Below are 19,541 nucleotides of genomic sequence, written 5' to 3' on the forward strand. Positions count from 1 at the left end.
ACGCCAGCGAGCCATTAAGTGTGGAGATTCCTTATTGGTTGACTGCTGTATCTAGTTTATGTTAATTAGATAAGCTGTGTGGAATGTATATATACCCCTCCTGTCCTACAATAAACGGCTCCCACTCCTGCTGTATCAACGTACACAAGTTGTTCGTCACCCCCCGGTTATTTTGCTGCAGCCGGACTGCGGCAGGTATCATTTAGGGACATCTGTGGATATAGAGAAAAAAGGATGGTTAGTTCCCTCCTCCCTCAGCAGCTCTCAGCCCACATGTTCCGTGACTCCCCCAGCTTGGGACAGAATGGAAACCCGAGCAGAATAAAGTTGAGTCAATCATTGGTCAAGGCACCCAGTCAGCAGCTGGTGAGGTCGTCAGCTGGGGGCCAGGTGATGCCCAGTGGGTGTGACTCACTCTCTCCCCTCTTTCCTGGTGACTGAGCTTCCAGACTGGAGACACTGGGCTGCCTTCCTCTGACACCCGTGGTAACTTTGGTTGGAAGGGAAAACATCTGGGGTAGCTTCCGGGAGCAATCTCCAAAGACCGAAAGGGATAATCAGGCTTCATAAATTGGGTTGACTAGACAATGAAATATTTATTGTGATTCCCTCCTCTCTCTCTCTTTTTGAAGTTCAAAAATCCTTGTCATCCTGGGATGAAGCCTGTGTACACATGAGAAGAATTCACAATTAGCTCAGAAGTAGCCTGTTACCACTGACTGATGACCTCCACCCGCAGCCGGCAGAAGGCAGGGTGGGACCTGCACATGCGCTCCACTTAATTGTCTGGTTTTTTTTTTTTACTCCCCTAATAAAACAGAAAAGTCCATGAAACAAAAGAAAGCAATCAAATAAATAAATAAATGAGGAAATAAATACACCAGCCTGTGTGAAGTCTTTTATTAATTCTGGGTGAATGAATATTTTCTTACGTGGGTGAAAATCAGAGACTTTGATGTGAAGAACGTTTAGTGCTTTTGTTTGTTGGTTTTGATGCTGGAGATTGAACCCGGGGCCTTGCTTGTGCTCAGCGCTTGCTCTGTCACTGAGCCACGCCCCAAGTCCCTCATTTTAAAAACACTTATTTTTTTCTCTCCTAAAAGCAGATGGAGAATTGTGGGATTATTCAGGTAATTCAGACCAAAACGGTGGTACGCTTTTAAATATCCAGAGAATGGATGGAAAAATGGCTGGAGCTGACTCTCGGGGTTGGTGACCCCATACTTTCTTTGGGTTGGTTGGTGGGGTCTTGGCTTATTCCTGAACCAGTCACATGTCAGTGGAGAAGCACGGGGGTTTGTTATGCAGGGCTTCAGCTTTCTGCTTAAAGTGGACAGTGGCTTTTCTTAAGTTCCTGTGCTATCTAGAAAGTTAGGCATGGACATGTTTCAATCCAGAGTTAACACTGATCACAGGGAAAGATGAGGATTCTCGATGGAGGTGTAAGATGACTCTTGCTGCCTGTCTAACCCCAGCTCCTGACGCTCTCCGTCACTCCAGGAAAACCTCCTCAGCCTTTCCAAAGTTTACAGATCGCTCCCTCCTCCTGGACTCCACTCCTGCTCTGCACTTCCTAACTCTGTTCTCTGCAGTGCCTCCTGCGTATTCCCTTCTGGAAACCCCTGGTCTGGTTCTCACCTCCTCCTTGCCACCTTTCCATCCATCCACCTTCCAACACAGCCTCTGTTGAGAAAGGCATCTCTCCTTTGAGCTCCCATTCATCTAAAATGTCACTTAACTTTCTTTTTTTTTTTTTAAACAGCCACAAATATTTATAGCATGTCCCTCCTGGGGTGGGTCTTTCTCAGATGGTGACAACACAGACATAGTCCCTGTTCTCCTGGGCCCACAATCTAGGGAAGGAGAGACTTTAAACACACATGTGAGAAGATGCCAGGTCATGCTGTGGCCAAAGCAGAGTAGAAGTTTCCCTTGCCTGACTTTCCCAGTAGACTGAACCCTCCGAGAAAAGGGACAGGAAAACCAGGCCTAAAGGACAGCACCCGTCTCCACGAGGCATCAGTAAACAGTGGGTGAATGAGCAGAGGAAGGCATGTTTAATAGACTTTTAACTGTGTTCCCAATCTCCCCGTATGGGAGGATGCAAAAAGAAATAGAAGCCATTCTGCTTGTCCTTACAGCTGGAAAGTTTTCTTTTCTTAAAAAATATCTATACAATATTCTCAGAGAAAATAAGGAACTTTTCCCTCTGACCATCAACCACAAGCAGTTTCTACTGACAGGCACATGGCCATAAACCACCTCTGCCTGTCATTGATTCATGGTTCAGGCAGATCACCCGCAAGACAGGTAAAATATGATGGTTCTGTACTCCAGGTTTTTATTTCTATTAAATTCTACAGCATATGATCTCGAACAAACATTTGTTGTCAATATTTGATAGAATTCTGATTCAATCAAGTAAATAAAGCATTAGAAAAGATAATTTCACTCCTTTGCTAGACTAAATCCATTAAGACTCTAACACAAGTAGAACTGAGGACAAAGGATATTTAAAACAAAACAGGGAGACCCATCGCACATTTGCATTTTAAAATTAATTGCTACCCTAATTATTTGTCAGTAGAAGCATAAATTAAGCAAATACAACTTAGAGTAAGCATTCAGACACCCACAGGATTCTCCCCTCAAGAGTACGGTTGTCACCATGGTCCACGGTGGCTGTTTGTTTTTACTGTTTTTCCATGATTAAGGAAAGTGAGAAGATTGTGAATGGGGCCACATGGAAGTGAAATCAATGGATGGGAATGGACACAGGTAGGTGCTTTTATTTTTCACCTGTAAGATGTGAGATGCTAACAACTGATAAAGAGTGTGAGGAACCAAAGAGCTGCCTCAGACATTTTCTTTTTTTTCAGTAAACCCAGGGATTAAGCCCAAGGATGCTTAACTACTGAGCTACATTCCCAGCCCTGTTTAAATAGTTTATTTAGAGGCAGCCTCTCACTAAATTGCTTAAAGCCTCACTAAATTGCTGAGGCTGACCTTGAACTTGTCATTCTCCTGCCTCAGCCTCCTAAACCACTGGGATTACAGGTATGTGTCACCACGCCCAGCTGCCTTGGACATTTGACTAAGTTGCACCTCAGTTAATCTTAAGTGTGACTCTATGGCCCTAAAATGAAACCATAAAAATGGAAAATGTGTAGTTCAGCATGGTGTTATTTGTCTAGCCTTTGGTAGATAGGATTGATTGACTTGGATATTTGCTCTATCTGCTTTCCTCCTATCTTAGTTCAGGATGCCATATTAAAAAATACCATTCAGGAGCTGGGGATGTGGCTCAAGCGGTAGCGCGCTCACCTGGCATGCATGTGGCCCGGGTTCAATCCTCAGCTCCACATACAAAGATGTTGTGTCCGCTGAAAATTAAAAAATAAATATTAAAAAATTCTCTCTCTCTCTCTCTCTCTCTTAAAAAAATAAAAATAAAAATAAAAAATACCATTCAGGATGGCTTAAACAACAATTTATTTTCCACAGTTCTGCAGGCTGGGAAGTCCAAGATCAAAGTGCCAGCTGATCAAAATTTCCTGGTTAGGCTGGATGCCTTCTTGCTGTGCCCTCATGCTGGGGTCGGGGCGGGGGGTGGCGAGATATCTCATGTCCTTTCTTCTTTTATAAAGGTCCTCAGTCCCATTATAAGAGCTCCACCTTCATGACTCAGTCTAACCCTAATCACCTTTCAAAGACCTCGGTTCCAAATACTGTCTGGTAGGGTATTAGAACTTCAACATGTGAATTTTGAGGGGTACATTGACACTGAGTCAAGAGCACCCTCATTCCATGTCTGCAGAGCTGTGGAGGCATTTAGCACAGCTGGAATAATTTCTTGGGTGCACAATCAAGCATGCATTGTTGGCGATCTCTATTGAAAGCTTAGAAAACAACATAGCCACACTGAATAACAAACAACCTCAAATCTCAGTGACTTAAATCAATTGTCATATGTGCTCCTGCTTCCTGGGCCGTAGGTCAGCTATGGCCTGGCTGATCAGGGATGGGCCCCGTCTGACAACTCTCCTCTCAGAAGGCTCTGCAGGTATATGGACTGGTTGGAACAACTCTGCTTCAACCTGCATGTTGAGTTCAGGTCTGTTTCACCTGCTTCTCATTCTTCAAGACTCACCTGAGAGCCTAGCACTCTCTGGCTTATGCTTGTTTTGAAGTAGAAATGGAAGCTTTTAGAGGGCCAAATACAAACATGCAGTGCCCCAAGGCCTGAGCTCCAAATTGGCATCTGGTTATGTCTATGCGCCTTTCATTGGCTAAAGGCAGTCCCATGGGCAAGTTCAACAGTGGGGCAGCAAGAAAGTAAACCTCTCACGGAGGTCTGTGTTTATTATGTGTCAGGGGGCAGACAGTGGATATTTGCTGAATGCTCCATCAATCTACCATGGCTACATTGAAAGAAAGTCTTTTATTTTCTGGATTAGGACTTTACACAGGAATTATTTAATTTACCTTTTTTTTTTCCTTCCTGAGTTTGTTGATGATGTTAGGTTAGATAGAAAGATCTTCTCTCAGGAAGACAGATATGTGGAATTTTAAGAAAAACTTGACTTTGGATGAACCTCCTGCAGAACCGCCCGAGGTGGTCCCGTTGACTCTCCATCCTGCTGTTTGAGGAAGGGGTCCGCGGGACGTTGGGCCACAGTCTTATTTGGTTTCGAGGCCATGCACTGAGACACCTGGTAGAGACCAGACCTGGTCAGGCAGGAATCCTGCCTCTGCAGATGTGTGCATGACTTTACTGCTCCACTTCCAGCACCACCTCTCCCCTGTCACCAACTGGCAACTCACAGCCAAGGATGTTTTTCTGATCATTTTGCACTCATTAAACGCAGCTGTCACAACAGTAGATGCTAGGATGCATGCAAAACTCTTCTGCTCCATCAAAATAAAACTGAAACGCCTTGTTAAAATAAGAAAAAAAAAAAAAAGAGCTGAAACCGTTGAAGCTGATTCTCCAGGACTGGAAAGATCGCCTTTTGTCGTTGACAGTAAGAAAGTGTTTCCCTGAAACACAAATTAAAGCTCAGCCCAGTCAAAAGAAGCATCATCCATCAGAATTTTGCAGCAGAAAGCACTTGGCCAACCCGTCAGGGTTCAATCCCGCTGTTGCCAGGTCTGAGTGGCTTCTACATGTTGGGATGACTGCTTCCTGCAGATGGGATGGGGCAGGGTAGTTCCTGACGCTCGAAGAAATATTGTGGGAATGAAATAACCAGATCCCCACTACACATCTTATTAGAGAATTAAAGCAAACAAGTACATTCTGGAGCCCCAACCCAGATCCACAAGCTTAGGCTCTCTGGTGTGGACAGAGGGGCCTTCCATGATTTCAACGTTAGAATCTATCCCACCAATCCACGGACCTGTGTGAGAACCAGCAATGAGGACTGCATTTCAGTATTGTGCGTATTGATGGAGACTCTCACATTTTCCTCTGGTTGACTTGTTGACTCAGTGTCAGTCTGTCCTCTGGACCAGCTGAAAAGTGAACCCTGGCCTCTCCTCCTCTGAGAACCCTCCATCAGTGCCCCCAGGACTGGGTGACAGGATCATCTTCTGTGTCCCCTCATCCCCTTTGCCCACACCCATCATAGCAGTCGTCACCCCATCCGTGTTCTGGAGCCTTCTGCTCACACATCCCTGCTAGGCTGGGATTTTGAGGGAAGTCTAGACTCGGCATCATGTGTAAAGCCCCAACAGTGTCACTCAGGGTTTGGCTCAGGAGACGTCCATAGAACTGTTGTTGGTGAAGGATGGTCTCCAGGGACAAAAAGGCACATCTTCCAGCCGCATGCTGCTCGTGCACACTGGTAACACAGACAAGATGTCTCAGTCTGTATGTATCTGCCTCTCCTTTGACAATGCAAGGGAGGGGCACAGAACAGGTCCTGGCACCGGGACAGCAATTTTTGATTAAATAAGCAAAAATACTCATCTCCTGGGTGGATAGATCAGTCAGAAAAAGTTACCTGCTATTGTCCTAGATCTTGCCACACTAGATATTTCCTACCTCACGGTCCCCACCTACGTCCCCCTTTGATGGAGTCCAGCAGGGAATCAGGAGAATGTGGCACTGGTACCAGCAGAGCCAAGTGGCTGAACAATCTGCAGTTGTTCTGTCTGTTCCCACTTCCATCCCAAGACGGGACACACACATCCGTGACCCAAAGCCAAAGCCAGCTGCCCATACAGCCTATAGGCTCTACGGATTCTGTCCCTTCTCTCTGTGTTCTTATGATATGGGATGATGCCTCAGGCTACTTCAAGGAAAAAATCATAGGAAATTGAGATGCTGCCTCTCCTCTAATGCCATACTGGTGAGAAAACTCCAAAGATTAGACACAAATACTGAATTTCAAGAAATTATGGTTGAAAGCCTAGAACCTGCTGGTGTTCCAGTTTGCTGGATAAGGGCTTTATGGGTCCTGACCAGAGATGTAAGGGTAGGTGAAAAGAAAGAAGGCTGCCTACAGGGAACAGAGTCTGAGCTCCCCTGTGTTTTACGGTCTCAGAGGCACCCTCAGGGAAAAGGACCCCTTTGCATACTGGGCTCTGCCACCTCCTGGAAAGAGGAGATTCACTTCCTGGATGCTTGGTCTATACACAAGCATATTTGGGAGACATTCTCTTACCACAGTTTGACTATCTGCTCTCCAAAATGCTTGGGACCGGAAGTGTTTCAGATTTCAGATTATTTTGGATTTTTAGAATATTTTCATATATATCATGAGATATCTAGAGGATGGGTCCCGTGTCTAAACATGAAATTCATGTATGTTTCATATATACCTGCACAAATAGCCTGAAGGAAGTTTTGTACGGTATTTTGTTGTTGTTGTTAATATTTTTTTAGTTGTCTATGGACCTCTATTTATTTATTTTTAATTTATATGTGGTGCTGAGAATTGAACCCAGGGCCTCACATGTGCTAGGAAAGTGCTCTACCATTGAGCCCCAGCCCCAGCCCTGTACAGTATTTTTGGTGCACCTGTGTTCTGACGGTGACCCATCACATGAGATGGGCTATGGACTTTTCCACTTATGTGGTGTCATTTGGACACTCAAAATGTTTTAAATTTTGCAGCATTTTGGGTTTCAGATTTCAGATTTGGGATGCTAGCCTGGAATTTTAATTGCTTATACATAGCTAAAAATTTTATCTGTCAAACTTGTATCAAAAGATCAAGTATCACTGATTCTGTGTAGGCTGTGAGTGGGATACCTCTGCCCGGGATGCCACTGTTCACCCTCTCCACTTGTCACTATGTCCTCCTCCCCTACCACTGCCCTTCCCAGCCTCTGCTGACTTCTATTCTCCTCTCTACTTCTATGTAATCAACTTTTCTTTTTCTCCCACCAATGAAGGAGAGCATGCAGTATCTGTCTTTCGGTGCCTGGTTTATTTCACTTAACACAATGTCCTCTAGTTCCAGGTTGCTCCTAATGACAGGATTTCAGCATTTTTAATTACTGAACAACACGTACCACATTTTCTTCATCCATTTCTTTCTCTATCCATTGATAACTTAGTGGATATAGATATATCTTGGCTCTTGTGAATTGTGCTTCAATAAACACGGAGTGCAGGCATCTCTTTGATAGAATGCTTTAAATCTCTTCATGTCTCTACCCAGTAGTGGGATTGCTGATTCTTATGGCACTTCTATTTTGAGTGTTTTGGGGGAATCTCCATATTATTTACCATTATGACTGTGAGGATTTACATTCCCACCAACAGTGTATCAGAGTTCCTCTTTCTCATATCCTCACCAGCATTTGTTATTATTATTATTTTTTGGCCATCTTTCTCTTCAGCCTTGTTCCTGCCTAACGTAATTGATAGTTAGTTGTTATTTGTTTGCTTCTTTTAGAAGGGCAGGGCCAGGGTCTATATCCTTGATGTGCCTGGCATCTAATAGAAATGAAATAAAACATGTCCCATGACTAAATAAATATGCACAAAGCATTAAAAAAGGTTAAGAAAGATCCGATCTTTTTTTTTTTTTTAACATTGAGAGGAGCCATGGACATAGAAAGATAAGTACCAAGATACGACAAGATCACTCCCTTTAGCAATAATGCAACAATAACTCACGGAAAGGGCAGCAGGTGTTCCTGATGCTGGGGCAGGTAGGTTCCCTGTTTTGCAGATGAGGAGGATGTTCAGAAAAGCAGAATGAGTTCGTGGTAGACACAGGACCAGCATCTGGGGACACACAAAAATCCAAACAGGAGGTGAATGTGTGGCTTGTAGCTGCATCCCGAATTGGCAGGAAATGCAGGTGTGTTGTTGTTGGTGGTGGGTGGGGGGGTCTGATGCTTACAGTGAGTTGAACTGGGTGTCTCCTGGTTGGTCTCAGTGTGTCCTTCCCTGTTTGTACTTCTCCTGAGCATCACACGGACTTTCTGTATACCTGTTTTTTAATAAAAAGAATTCACGGTTCAGTATAATTGGAAACATTTTTTTGCGTATTGCCTGCAAACTCTTAAGGATTATTCAGGGTGCCCTGGGATGGGGCAAAACCAAGACCAGCTCTTGGAGAGCTACAGGCGCTTACCTGGAAGAGGACCCTGAAGATTGCAGCTCATTTAAAGGAACCAGCCCGACCCCAAGAATGAGGGCAGGAAACCACGTAGCATGGCCAGGACCACCCTGAACTCGGTAGGCTTTAGATTTTATTTTTTCATTAATGAATGCCTCAGAAAGTGCACTGTCCCTAATTCCCTTCTTTGAAAGATGGAAAGTTTAATGTGCAGTTAATTAAATGTTGTGTTGATTTGCAAACCCAGAGCTCTCAGAGGCCTCGGGGAGGTGGAGGTAGGTTTAGAAATCAAACAACGGGAGGGCTGGCTGTCCCCAGTCTGACCACAGAGCAGGCAGCACTGTTTGCTGCAGACGCCCGGGAGGCGTTAGAGGCGCCCCTGTGGCCAGGACTGCCGTTTGGGGCCTTGTGATTCCTGCCTGGCTCTGTTTACAGCAGAGAGGAACAGATCCCAGGCAACAGGATGAGGCCTTGAAAGAGAGGAGGCAGCTGGAGCCTCCATCTCTCTCCTGGCTGGCTTGTTTTCTGAAGCATTCTCCTTCTTCTTTTTTTCCCGGTGCCTCAGCACGTCTTTGTGCTGAGAGGAGCCCTGTCACGTTGCAATGATTCACAACAAACTTAAAACCCCAGCTGTGAAGCTGGTTGCAGCATTTACTAGGGGGAGCCGTGAAGCCTCTGAGGTGAGTAGACTGGTGTAAAATACAAATGCCAGCCAGGCGGGGTCGGGAGGACCTGCACACACACACACTGGGTTGGGACAGGGTGCTTGACAGAGACCCAGGCGTGCCTCGGTTGGGATGTAGGAAGAAGCCGCCAGACTTATCTCCCCTTGCTCCTGTTTTTTTCCCAAGCAGTGTTTTATGGACGTACAGCGATTGCACAGACTTATGAGTTACAGTGTGATGTTCTATACATTACATAATGATCCAATTATCATTTGATAATACCACTCTCATCTCTTTGTCCTGGGAATCTTCGAACTTCTTTCTTCTACTTCTTGGTAAAATATATAATAAATTGTTTTGAACTGTAGTCGCCCTTCTGTGCTGCAGAACCCTAGGACTCCCATCTCACTGTTTTCTAGATGAGGAAATGTAGTCAGGAAACCGAGAAGCTTGATTTTGCAAGACAAAGTATGGTTTGCTCCAAAGAACTAGTGGCTGTTAACAGTGACAAACTTATCATCCATTTGGCCCTGACTAGAGGCCCAACTTATGTAGTTACCAAATGACAACTTGCAGGGTTATCTGCCACCAGAGCCTGCCCGCCCCCCCCTGGGTCCCACACATGGCAAGAACAAAGCACCAACATAACGCAAGCACGTTTGTTTATCATTTTGGCATTGAGTTTCTTGCCGTGTGACGCTTCTGTGTGGTCATCTTGGTTACCCTGCCTGGAAGAGCTGGCAAAGATCTGAGGGTCGACATGCTTGCCAGTGCTACTATCTTCTTATTATGAATAAAAATTTTAAACCTAAGCTGATAAACATATTTTTTTCACACTGAATTCATCAGGAATACATTAACATTTTCGAAAAGGTAAAGACAGAAAAAATGAAAGAATTGAAAGGAGAACATTAGGATGTATTTGGCCATTAGGATCCTTGTTTCCATTAGCTCCTGTTCCCGAGCCAGAACGTCACCCCACATAACTAAAGCACTGGGAATGTGCCTATGGAATAATGATCATTCCTGATGCACAGAATAGGAGCACATTCCCTGTGTGTGCAGAGCCATTCACCCCAAGGAGGAAATATGGAGCGAAAGCACCCAGCGTGTTTTGCATAGGTTCTGTAAAAGGATCCAGGCAAAACAGGCTTTGCAACATTAGTTATGATCATATATGGAAAAAGCAGTTACTTTCTGGGGTGACATATGGCTGAGTTGGTATAATGCCCAGGAATCTCAATGTCCCCCCCAAAAAGGGTGAGCCCTGGCTCCATCCTTCACCCGCGTCGTCAGAGGGACAAACAGCGCAGGATCCCCGGTGAAGAAAATCACATCCACCTGTGCCAAGACCAAAGCTGCTGTGGGGCCCCGGCAGTTGGCAAGTGCCAAGGTTCCCTTCTGTGACAATGACTCTTCCTAAATCGGGGAAGTTATGAATGGAGCCCAAACCCATCTGCTTAGAATTCAAGCCTGGTGACATTCCCTAGTAAACAACTGCAACAACAATGACAAGAGCACGAGAATACTTTTATTGTAAGGACGCCGCCCTCTTTCAAGGATGACATTTTTACTGCATCCTGATGCTTTTCTGTAAACCAGTGAACTCATTTCTAACAGAGCCCAGCCAAGGAATTGAGTTCTATCAGGAAAGACAGCATGTGACCGCTTGAGTGAGTGACAGCTCTGCATCCATTCATTTTCTTAGCTGACCGGTATTTAATTCAATGAGCCCTCCCAGGGACCTGCTCCATGCACAGCTCTGGGCACATGAAATGATCCTTATATTCAAGGAATGCAGTCCGATGGGGAAGACAGACTTACAACCAAGCTACTGACTTGAGGGGAGTGAGAAGGGTGCCTTGCAGCTGGTTCTGGGAGGTTGGGGAGAACTCAAAACTTCTCAGTGACCTTGGGTACTGGATGGAGGTGGAGAGAGCAGCACCTTGGGCTGGACTCATCAGGATGAGAATCTGGCTTTGCCACTGCTGTACATGAGGGAGACCTTCAAGTCTCTGCTTCCTTACTCTAAAGTGGAGATGGCAGGGCCCCTCCCTGTGATGCCATGAAAATTCAATGGAAGATTCCATGACAGAGATTGGCAGGGTCCTCCGTGATCCTGAGGGCTCAGAGGTGGTAGTTTGATGTTGCTGGGGTGCAGGAACCCCGGGCTGAGAAGGGCAGTTCTGCGGATGGGAATGTGGGGGTCCCTACTGGTCTTCAGCAGGGAACCTTCTTCATGAAGTTAGTGTTTCATGAAGAACATTCTGGAAACATTTTAGTAAGTGGGTTAGGAGAATGAAGGGTCTCGGAGGGTGATGAGCTGAGGGTTTGATGGGCAAGGAGGAAACTGAGAGAGTTCAGATGGGATGGTGTGGAAGGTCTGCCTTGAGGTGAGGAGAGGAAAGGGGAGACGTGGATTGGAGACATGTTTAGAACGTAAAATAGGCCAGGATGGGGGTGGGGGGAGAAGAGAGGGAGGGAGAGAGACAGAAAGATGAGAGAGGTAAAAGGATGAGACAGAGACGGAGAGGAACAGAGACAAAAGGAGTTGGTAAGAAAACAGAGAAATGGGGGGGAGACAGAGAGGCCTAGATTTTGATGACAAGGTTGATGATGATGATATCATATAAATTAGCAATGATGTAACTGTAGACCCAGGGGAACCCGGGTGACCTCTTTCAGAAGAGGGACCGCCTCCAGAAGAGTGAGCAAATGTGTTGGAGAACGTGTTCTCACCCCAGCCCAGAGAGGACCGCGGAGGTGGTGTCTGTTCTTCGGGTCCCCAACCCTGGGCATGCTCTCTAGCATCCACTTACTGGCACTTGTCCCTCTGCCGTGTGCCAGCTGAGAGCAAGGCTGGGAGGATGTAGGTGGACCACAGGAGACACCCTGAGGATGAGGAAGGAGAGCGTTGAGTCACGTCACAGGGTGTCTTGGCAGCGCCTGCCTGTTCCCTGACATGGTTGAGGAAGTGGGGGGACACATGCTGCTGCAGGATGGCCGTGGGCGGTGACTTGAGGCAGAGCAGAGCGTGTCTTTGGTGCTCTGGCCCCGCGGGCTGCTCTTTTCCCCTCCAGCCAGTCGCATCATGGGGCTCTCTGGGTCCCCTGTCTCTCCCATCAGTGCCCTGGAGACTGCATGTGCCGTGTGTCCTCTTGACATGATGCATCCTCTCATTCATCAGTCCTTGGTGGTCATCTCATGCCAAGATCTGTCCTGGGCACAGATCTGAGTCCCTGTCCTCACTGTGCTTGGGACTGGAGAGGGAGTTTGCTGGCCGATTCTTTGTCCCCACTGTGGCCTGAGGGGCTGAGTCTCTTGCTAGTGGCCTTCCAGGCAGGCAGCTAGTCCCGATTTGAAGACAATGGGTTCCTCCTCATTGTTGGAGTCACAGCTGCCCTGCCCTCTGATAACACTTTTCTGGGCCAAGACTTCAAAGCCTGCAGAACTGCCTTCGGGAGACCAACTCCTAGCTCCCCATGTGCAACAGGGGTGGTCTTTGAGAAGAGCCCAGGGTGCAGCCATCTCTTTCACAGGTTGGTACAGATGCTGCAGTAGGGCAAACAATTCCTGTAATGGGTCGTGTGATTTTAGTAGACCTCCCTCAGGACTTATCAACCAATATCCATTGAGAAATTTGTGCAGGGACAGGGCCTGGGACTGGGGAATGTCAACTGCTCTGTCTCACCTACATCTCACCACTGGTCCTGTGAGGTCTGGTAGTGTTGGGAATTACTATTCCATGGGTATGGGAAACCGGATCTCAGAGGCGCTCACTGGTTGGTTCGTGGGTCACAGCTCAACATGGGTGAATGTGGTTTTTCAACCCCGATCTTAGGCTTCTAAGTATGAAACTGTTCTGTTACAGCCAATGGCCTCTTCCCTGACATGGATGAGAAAGTGGGGGGGGGACACACTTTTGTTCTTAATTTCCAGTGATTTTATTTGCCAGCCTTTGGGCACTTTGACAAAGGATTGAGAGTTTTGGGAATATTCAAGGAAGGTAGTGGGAGGCACTGGGGCTGAATTCATGGGTTCTTTGTAATTGAGCTTCAACTCACATCCAAGTTGAGATGGATGGAAGCTGACCCAGAGGTGTCATGTAGCTAGTGCCCCAGATTGGGGTCATGAGATAGACACGCCCCTTTCCTGCCCTCATACATCCTCAGGGAAGAATTCAGCAAGACCTTCTCTTTTCCCTGTTTTATGAGTAGTTAGCAGAGAAGGAAATCCTTTCTAGAAAGCATTTTGCAACTCTTGTGTTTGTTTGTATCGAAAAATATTCTAGACACGTGTATTTTATTTGTAACTTACAGAAACATGCAGGCCATAGAGATTTTAATTTTTATTATTTTTGATTGATGTTTTGACTGTTCATATTGAGTTCAGTGTGATATTTCAACACAGAAACATTTTTTGTTTTTCTGGGACTATATTTTATGCAAAAAATGAATTGTGCTTTAAATTCTTAGTGACAAGAGAGAGAAAGGTCACCTTAGACAGCCATTGGCTCTGGCTAAAATGGTGCATTGAACTGTACAGTGTCCCTTGGTATCTGGGGAGATTAGGTTGATGGGGATCCCACTCCTGAAATCCCCAAATATGCAAATGATTGAGTCCCTTATATAAAATGGTGAGTATATGATATAACCTATGTTCACCCATAAACTTTATTTATTTATTTAGAGACTTATATGTAGTAGTTGGGTTCATCCTGATGAACTCGTATGTGCATGGAAATCAATTTCAGTTCAGGATCCCCACTTTTCTTCCCTGTCTGTTCTCCCCTCTCCCAATCTCTTTCCCCTAGTACACTTCCTTTCAGTCCTCCACTAATTAAGGTTCCGTCGGTTCTTCATTTTATCTTATCCTTTCCTATGAGAGGAAACATTCAATCTTTGAGTTTCTGAGTTTGGCTGATTTCACTTAGCATGATGATATTCTCCATTTCCATCCATTTACCAGCAAATGCCTAATTTCATTCTTTTTAGTGACAGAGTAGAACTCCAATATTTTTTTGGGGGGTGTGTGTGTTTGTGTGTGTATATATACATACTATAATTTCTTTTTTAAAAAATATTTATTTTTTAGGTGTAATGGACACAACAGAATGCCTTTATTTTTATGTGGTGCTGAAGATCAAACCCGGGTCCCGCCCTTGCTAGGCGAGCACTCCACCACTGAGCCATAATCCCAGTCCCCATATTATAATTTCTTAATCCATTCGTCTATTGATGGGCACCTAGGTCGATTCCATAATTTAGTTATTGTGAATTGTGCTGCTATAAACATTCAGGTGGTCATGTTGTTGCAGTATGTTGATTTTTTCCTCCCACATACTTTAAATTATCATCTCTAGATTATTTATAACTCCCAATACAATGGTAATGCTAGGAAAAGAATTGTTACACTCTGTTGTTTATAAAATAATAAAAGAAAAACTCCCTGTGCATGTTCAGTGAAGGTACTTTTTAAAAAGTCTTTTCTTTTTCCAATTGGTATTATCCAAGGATGTGCAACCCATGGGTTTGGAGGGCCAACCAGACTTGAATTCCATGATGCAAGGCCGGCCTGTGTCCATGGCCTGGGAGATGATGGGCAGCTGCTCACTCCACCCAGTGCTGGAGGTGTGTTAGGCTTCTGTCCATGGGAAAAGGTTTCTCTGCAGCTCAAGGGACCAAGTCTCATGTGGTGGGAAGATACTAGCAGTGAGGACACTGGTGTTCCGTGGAGTCAACTCTACACTAGTTGCTTCTTAGTTTCTTCCTTCAGGTGGATGGGGCAGCAATTGGGCTTTTCTCTACCACCCTGGTCAGTAATGCATAAGTTTGTTTTTTTTTTTTCCCAGAAACCATCTCGGTTCCAAGGTTACTTTCCTAAAAACATTCTTAAAGCACAGACTCCTGCTACCTTCTACCATCTCTGACTTTAGGATAATTATATGAGCCTTATATTAAGTTAAATATGAAGGAAAAGAAAATGGTGCCCAGAGACTCCCAGATCTGGTTCCCAATAGGAGCATGGCTTTTTGTCAGTTAGCTACAGTGCCAGTGGGGAGAAATTTGAAATCCATCCAAAAAGGAAATTGGATCTCAGCACTGTAAAAATAGGTAAATAAATATAAATAAAAAAACATGTTGGTGGTGATGCTCACTTAAGAGGTCTGTGTTGCAGGACTGGCCTTGTCTTCATTGCATTTTGTGGGGTTGATGCACTAGCATTGGCCATGTGAGCCAGGAGTCACGAGGTTCCATCCTTCCAGGCACGAAGACCACTAGGGGTCTGGCCACTTTCTTTGTGCAACAATAGGGCCAAGTGGTACAACTCATGGGGTTGAATGACACTCTGGGATCTTTGACCTTCTGTATGGACAGACACTGGCTTCTGGTTAGCTGGGAACCACTATCCAAATGGACACTTCATGGCTGGAAGAGACTTGGTGTGAACTTATCCATCACTGAAGATGCTACTGGGACCTTTGAATTGCTCATTTGTACAACATTTACACATATATCATATGTGGGGAAGAAAAATCCCTGAGATTAGACCAAAGACCTGCACGTTTTGTTATTAACACCTCTGGAACCATAACCAACAATATGTATATTTCATGCAGCATCTAATAGCATCCACCCCTGTAGCAGGCTCTACCCTAATGGATCCTTTTACTCCTATTTTGACCTTCACCATAAGATTGGGAGGAATGTATGATTATTATATCATGTTTGCTGTGGAGGTGAAAGATTGAGGCAGCACGTGACTTGCTCAAGAACCCGTGGCTGGCAAGTGGCAGAACTGACCTTGGCCCTGGAATATACTCTCTCTATCATCCTTCCCTCAGGCACATCAAGGTGGTCTTGGGGAAGAGGTGTGGGTGTATGACCTTGGGGAATTGACTAGCTGCTTTTCCTCCTGAGAGGAAGAAGGCTGGGCCTTGCAGAGAGGTGTACAGCCACAGAATGGTAAAATCCTCCAGGGAAGGGGACCTAGTCCTCGCTGGCAACCTGGATGAGTGTCCTGACAATTCTCGCTGTTAGGAATTCTTTTTCCCCCCGAGTGCTCTAAAACCCTTCCCGCTGGAGTTTAAATCAGGAGCTTCTCACTGTCTACTAGGTGGGGGAGAAGAACAGCTGGTTACAGTATTATGTGTGCAAATCCACAGTTCTTTGAGAAATGAAACACACACACACACACACACACACACACCCCAAACCCCATTCCTCCATATGCTTTCACTATAGAACAGTGAGAAACTCAATGGGATTATGTTGTTTTTTTTCCCCCCTTTGGAAAATATTCCCCAGATATAATGCAAATTAACTGTCAATTTCCCCACAATGATTTTTCCTAACAGTTAATTTCTGTGTGTGAATTCTACAGTGAAATGGTGGATTTTCTTAACTCATGCAGTTTTAGCAGTCTTGGCCTATCACCTTTTAAAGTTATGAACTAACCCTCTTACAGAAATGCATACTATAGACCATAAATTACTGGGAAAAAGTCCGTGAACAGCAGGGTTATATAATATTGTCTTCCCAAATCTTGAGGTGTTAAGTACTAGGTTTCAAATCTGGAACAATGTGTGTATGCGCCTTAGTAACTTGACACATACAACAAGAAAGGCTGCTCAGTTCCATTTTTACATTCATTAAAAATGGCTGTTTTTTGTTTGTTTGTTTGTTTGTTTTGGTATTGGAGATTGAACCCAGGGGTTCTTACCCGTTGAGCCACATCTGCAGCCCTTTTTATTTTATTTTTTTTGAGATAAAGTCTTGCTAAGTTGCTCGCTAAAATGCTGAGGTTGACTTTGAACTTGAGATCCTCCTAAACTGCTGGGATTACTGGCATGCACCTCCGTGCCAGGCAGCCCTTTATATTTTGAGATAAGTTCTGACTAAATTGCTTAGAGCTTTGTTAATTTGCTCAGGTTGTCCTCAAACTTGGGATCCTCCTGCCTCAAGTCCCAAGTTGCTGGGATTACAGATGTGGGCCACCAGACCCAGCTTTTGTGCATCAGAAAGTAACAAGAACTCTCCAGTACACAGTTGATTTCCAGTTGAGTCATACCTGAAAGCCACGGCATGGAGCGGAGTAGGGTGGAGCCAGGGAGGTGGGGAAGGAAGGAGGAGTCACGTGGACCCAGAGAGGTCCTTCCATGCTTCCTCTCAGGGAACTTCCCATGTCCTGGCCTCCAAACTGGCCTTTCCTATCAGAACTACCAGCAAGAAGACAGGTAAGCAGAAAGGAGGACCTATGAAAAGACCTGGGAGGTGGGTGCAGACTTTCAAGGAGGGGGAGGAAAAATCACTGCTGACTTTGTTCCAAAGGAGAGAAGGTCAGGATGCTGAGAGCCTGGGAGAGGAAGACACAGGGGGGAAGGAGAGGGGCAAGAGGAACGGAAACAGATGTCAAGAGGGAAAAGCAGCAGAAAATATCACCCATCTCAGGACGGCTGAGAAGCTCAGGGTACCCGGCCTCTACCCAAGCTGGATGCTTGGTGCCCCATCTCACCCACTCACCTCACCCTTGATCTGGGTACTGAGGACAGGATTAGGGGAACTCAAAAAACGACATGCAACCTTAACATTTCCACTGTGTCCCTTCGATATTGAACTCATTGAACTGGCTCCAATCTCCTTTGCCTGCTCCTTCTCCATCTGCCTCCCTTCCCGCCTTCTTCCTCCCCCAAGGGCACCCAGCAGGTGCATGATCCCTCTGGGCTCTGCTTCCAGCCCTTGCCCACCTCTCTGGCTGCCCTTCCTGCCGGAACGCTGTGACTTGGCTTCCCAGAACTGGCAGCTTCTCCAAACAGATCATCCCTCCTGCTCTGCAGTGCATGGTGACTTCCTGAGACTGGAATGACAAAACCAACCTTTACTGCCTAGCTCACGTGAATGCCAAGGGACGTGCTCAGCCCTGGACACCACACACAGCCCATCCACTGGGCACAGCACGGTCCCCCTTTTCCTGGGAAGTAAATGGGAGCATTGCCAGATTAGCAGACTTGAGGGCAGTGGGAATCCATTATATAAGAAAAGAGAGGATATTAAAAAAAAAAACAACCCTAGTATATATTTAGTGCCTACTGTGTACCACGCTACACTAGGCATGGATGTGTCTTCCAGATCTCAGACGTCATGATCTGATCAATGTTTAGACAAGAGGAGAGACATTGTGTCTTCTGCAGATTTTATTTATTTGTTTTTTAAGCCACAACATTTCTTGGGTTTGATACGGTAAAGGAGTCTCTCTCACCTGTCCCCTATCCTACTGTCAATCTTCTTTTTTTGTTGTTCCTTGGCTTGCAGCTGTTTTCTTCCTTTGAGTCACACAGAACCGCTGGCAGGAAGAGCTCTTGAGAATTGGGGAAGAAAGGGGAGGGAGGAGAGACAAAAGTGAGAAGCAGAAAAACATAAGGAAGAAATGTGTCTTCAGGAGTGTCAGGAGGTAACACACCTCTAGCTAGCTTCCCTTCCCCTCCTTCATCCCTGGCCAGCTCTTCATCATTTTTTTAACATCTCTTTGGGGACAGGGACATGAAAGCGATCCGCAGGTCAAAGGTAGGAATTCGGGGTTCTGGTGTCCTTTGTTGGGTGGCCTCACTTCTCCTCTGTGCCCACGCCTTCCCAGGAGCGGCCTGCTCTTTATTCCAGTCACATATTCGGCTCTTGGATGACAGCATCACACCTTCCTCCATCCCATTTACATTTCAAACTGCTCTTGATTAATTATTTAGTAACCCTGGCCACTCTGGAGTGATCGAGAGCTCACGTTTCACGTAAAAGGTCCAATCCCTTTTTATCCAAATCTTCCTTGAACCCATGTGTAGTTTTCTAAGCGAACCGCCTGGGCCCTTCTGTAGCAGCCCCTGGCACATGTGCCGTGGTGGCCTCCTTTCTGTGTGGCAGGACACACGGACCAGGAGCTGCCTGTCGGGCTCCTTTTCTGCCCACCTCTGACCTTGGTCAACTCCGTTTTTAAAATAAGTTAAGTCACAGGGTTTGGAATGCATGATCCCCAGTTCTCTTCTATCTTTAATTATTGGTGGAATCTGTGGGAAGAAGTGGGGCTTTAACATTCAAGAGAATTTTGGGAGGGTCCCCAGCTCTGGCACTATTTGCTATGTGACATATTGGGCTGGTGGCACACCCGGTCTGAGCTTTTCTTCCTTGATGTCTGCAGTGGTTATGGAAATACACAGGTGGCAAGGGTATTTAGGGTCACGCATCAAGTGGAAACCAGAACAATACAGACTGAGGTCAAACCTGGAGACAGGTGGTGTCCTAAGGATTCC

The 19,541-nt window shown here is 45.7% G+C and overlaps 1 long non-coding RNA gene across 6 annotated transcripts in view; it reads left to right on the forward strand.

Annotated features, from left to right (window-relative positions):
- LOC124078498 (uncharacterized) overlaps window positions 1-19,541 on the forward strand; it is a 103,978-nt gene that overhangs the window by 78,411 nt on the left and 6,026 nt on the right. For 4 of the 6 annotated variants that reach the window (XR_006846928.2, XR_006846931.2, XR_009224783.1 and 1 more), the window contains one exon: window positions 633-864. The exons of the other annotated variants lie outside the window; for them this stretch is intronic. This is a non-coding gene — a long non-coding RNA (uncharacterized LOC124078498). Of the gene's footprint in view, window positions 1-632; window positions 865-19,541 lie in introns of those variants that run through there. 6 annotated transcript variants of the gene reach the window in all.

This window comes from Marmota monax, unplaced genomic scaffold, assembly GCF_021218885.2.
Source record: "Marmota monax isolate L192 unplaced genomic scaffold, Marmota_monax_Labrador192_F-V1.1 WCK01_AAM20220418_F8-fsc00271, whole genome shotgun sequence".
NCBI lineage: Eukaryota > Metazoa > Chordata > Mammalia > Rodentia > Sciuridae > Marmota > Marmota monax.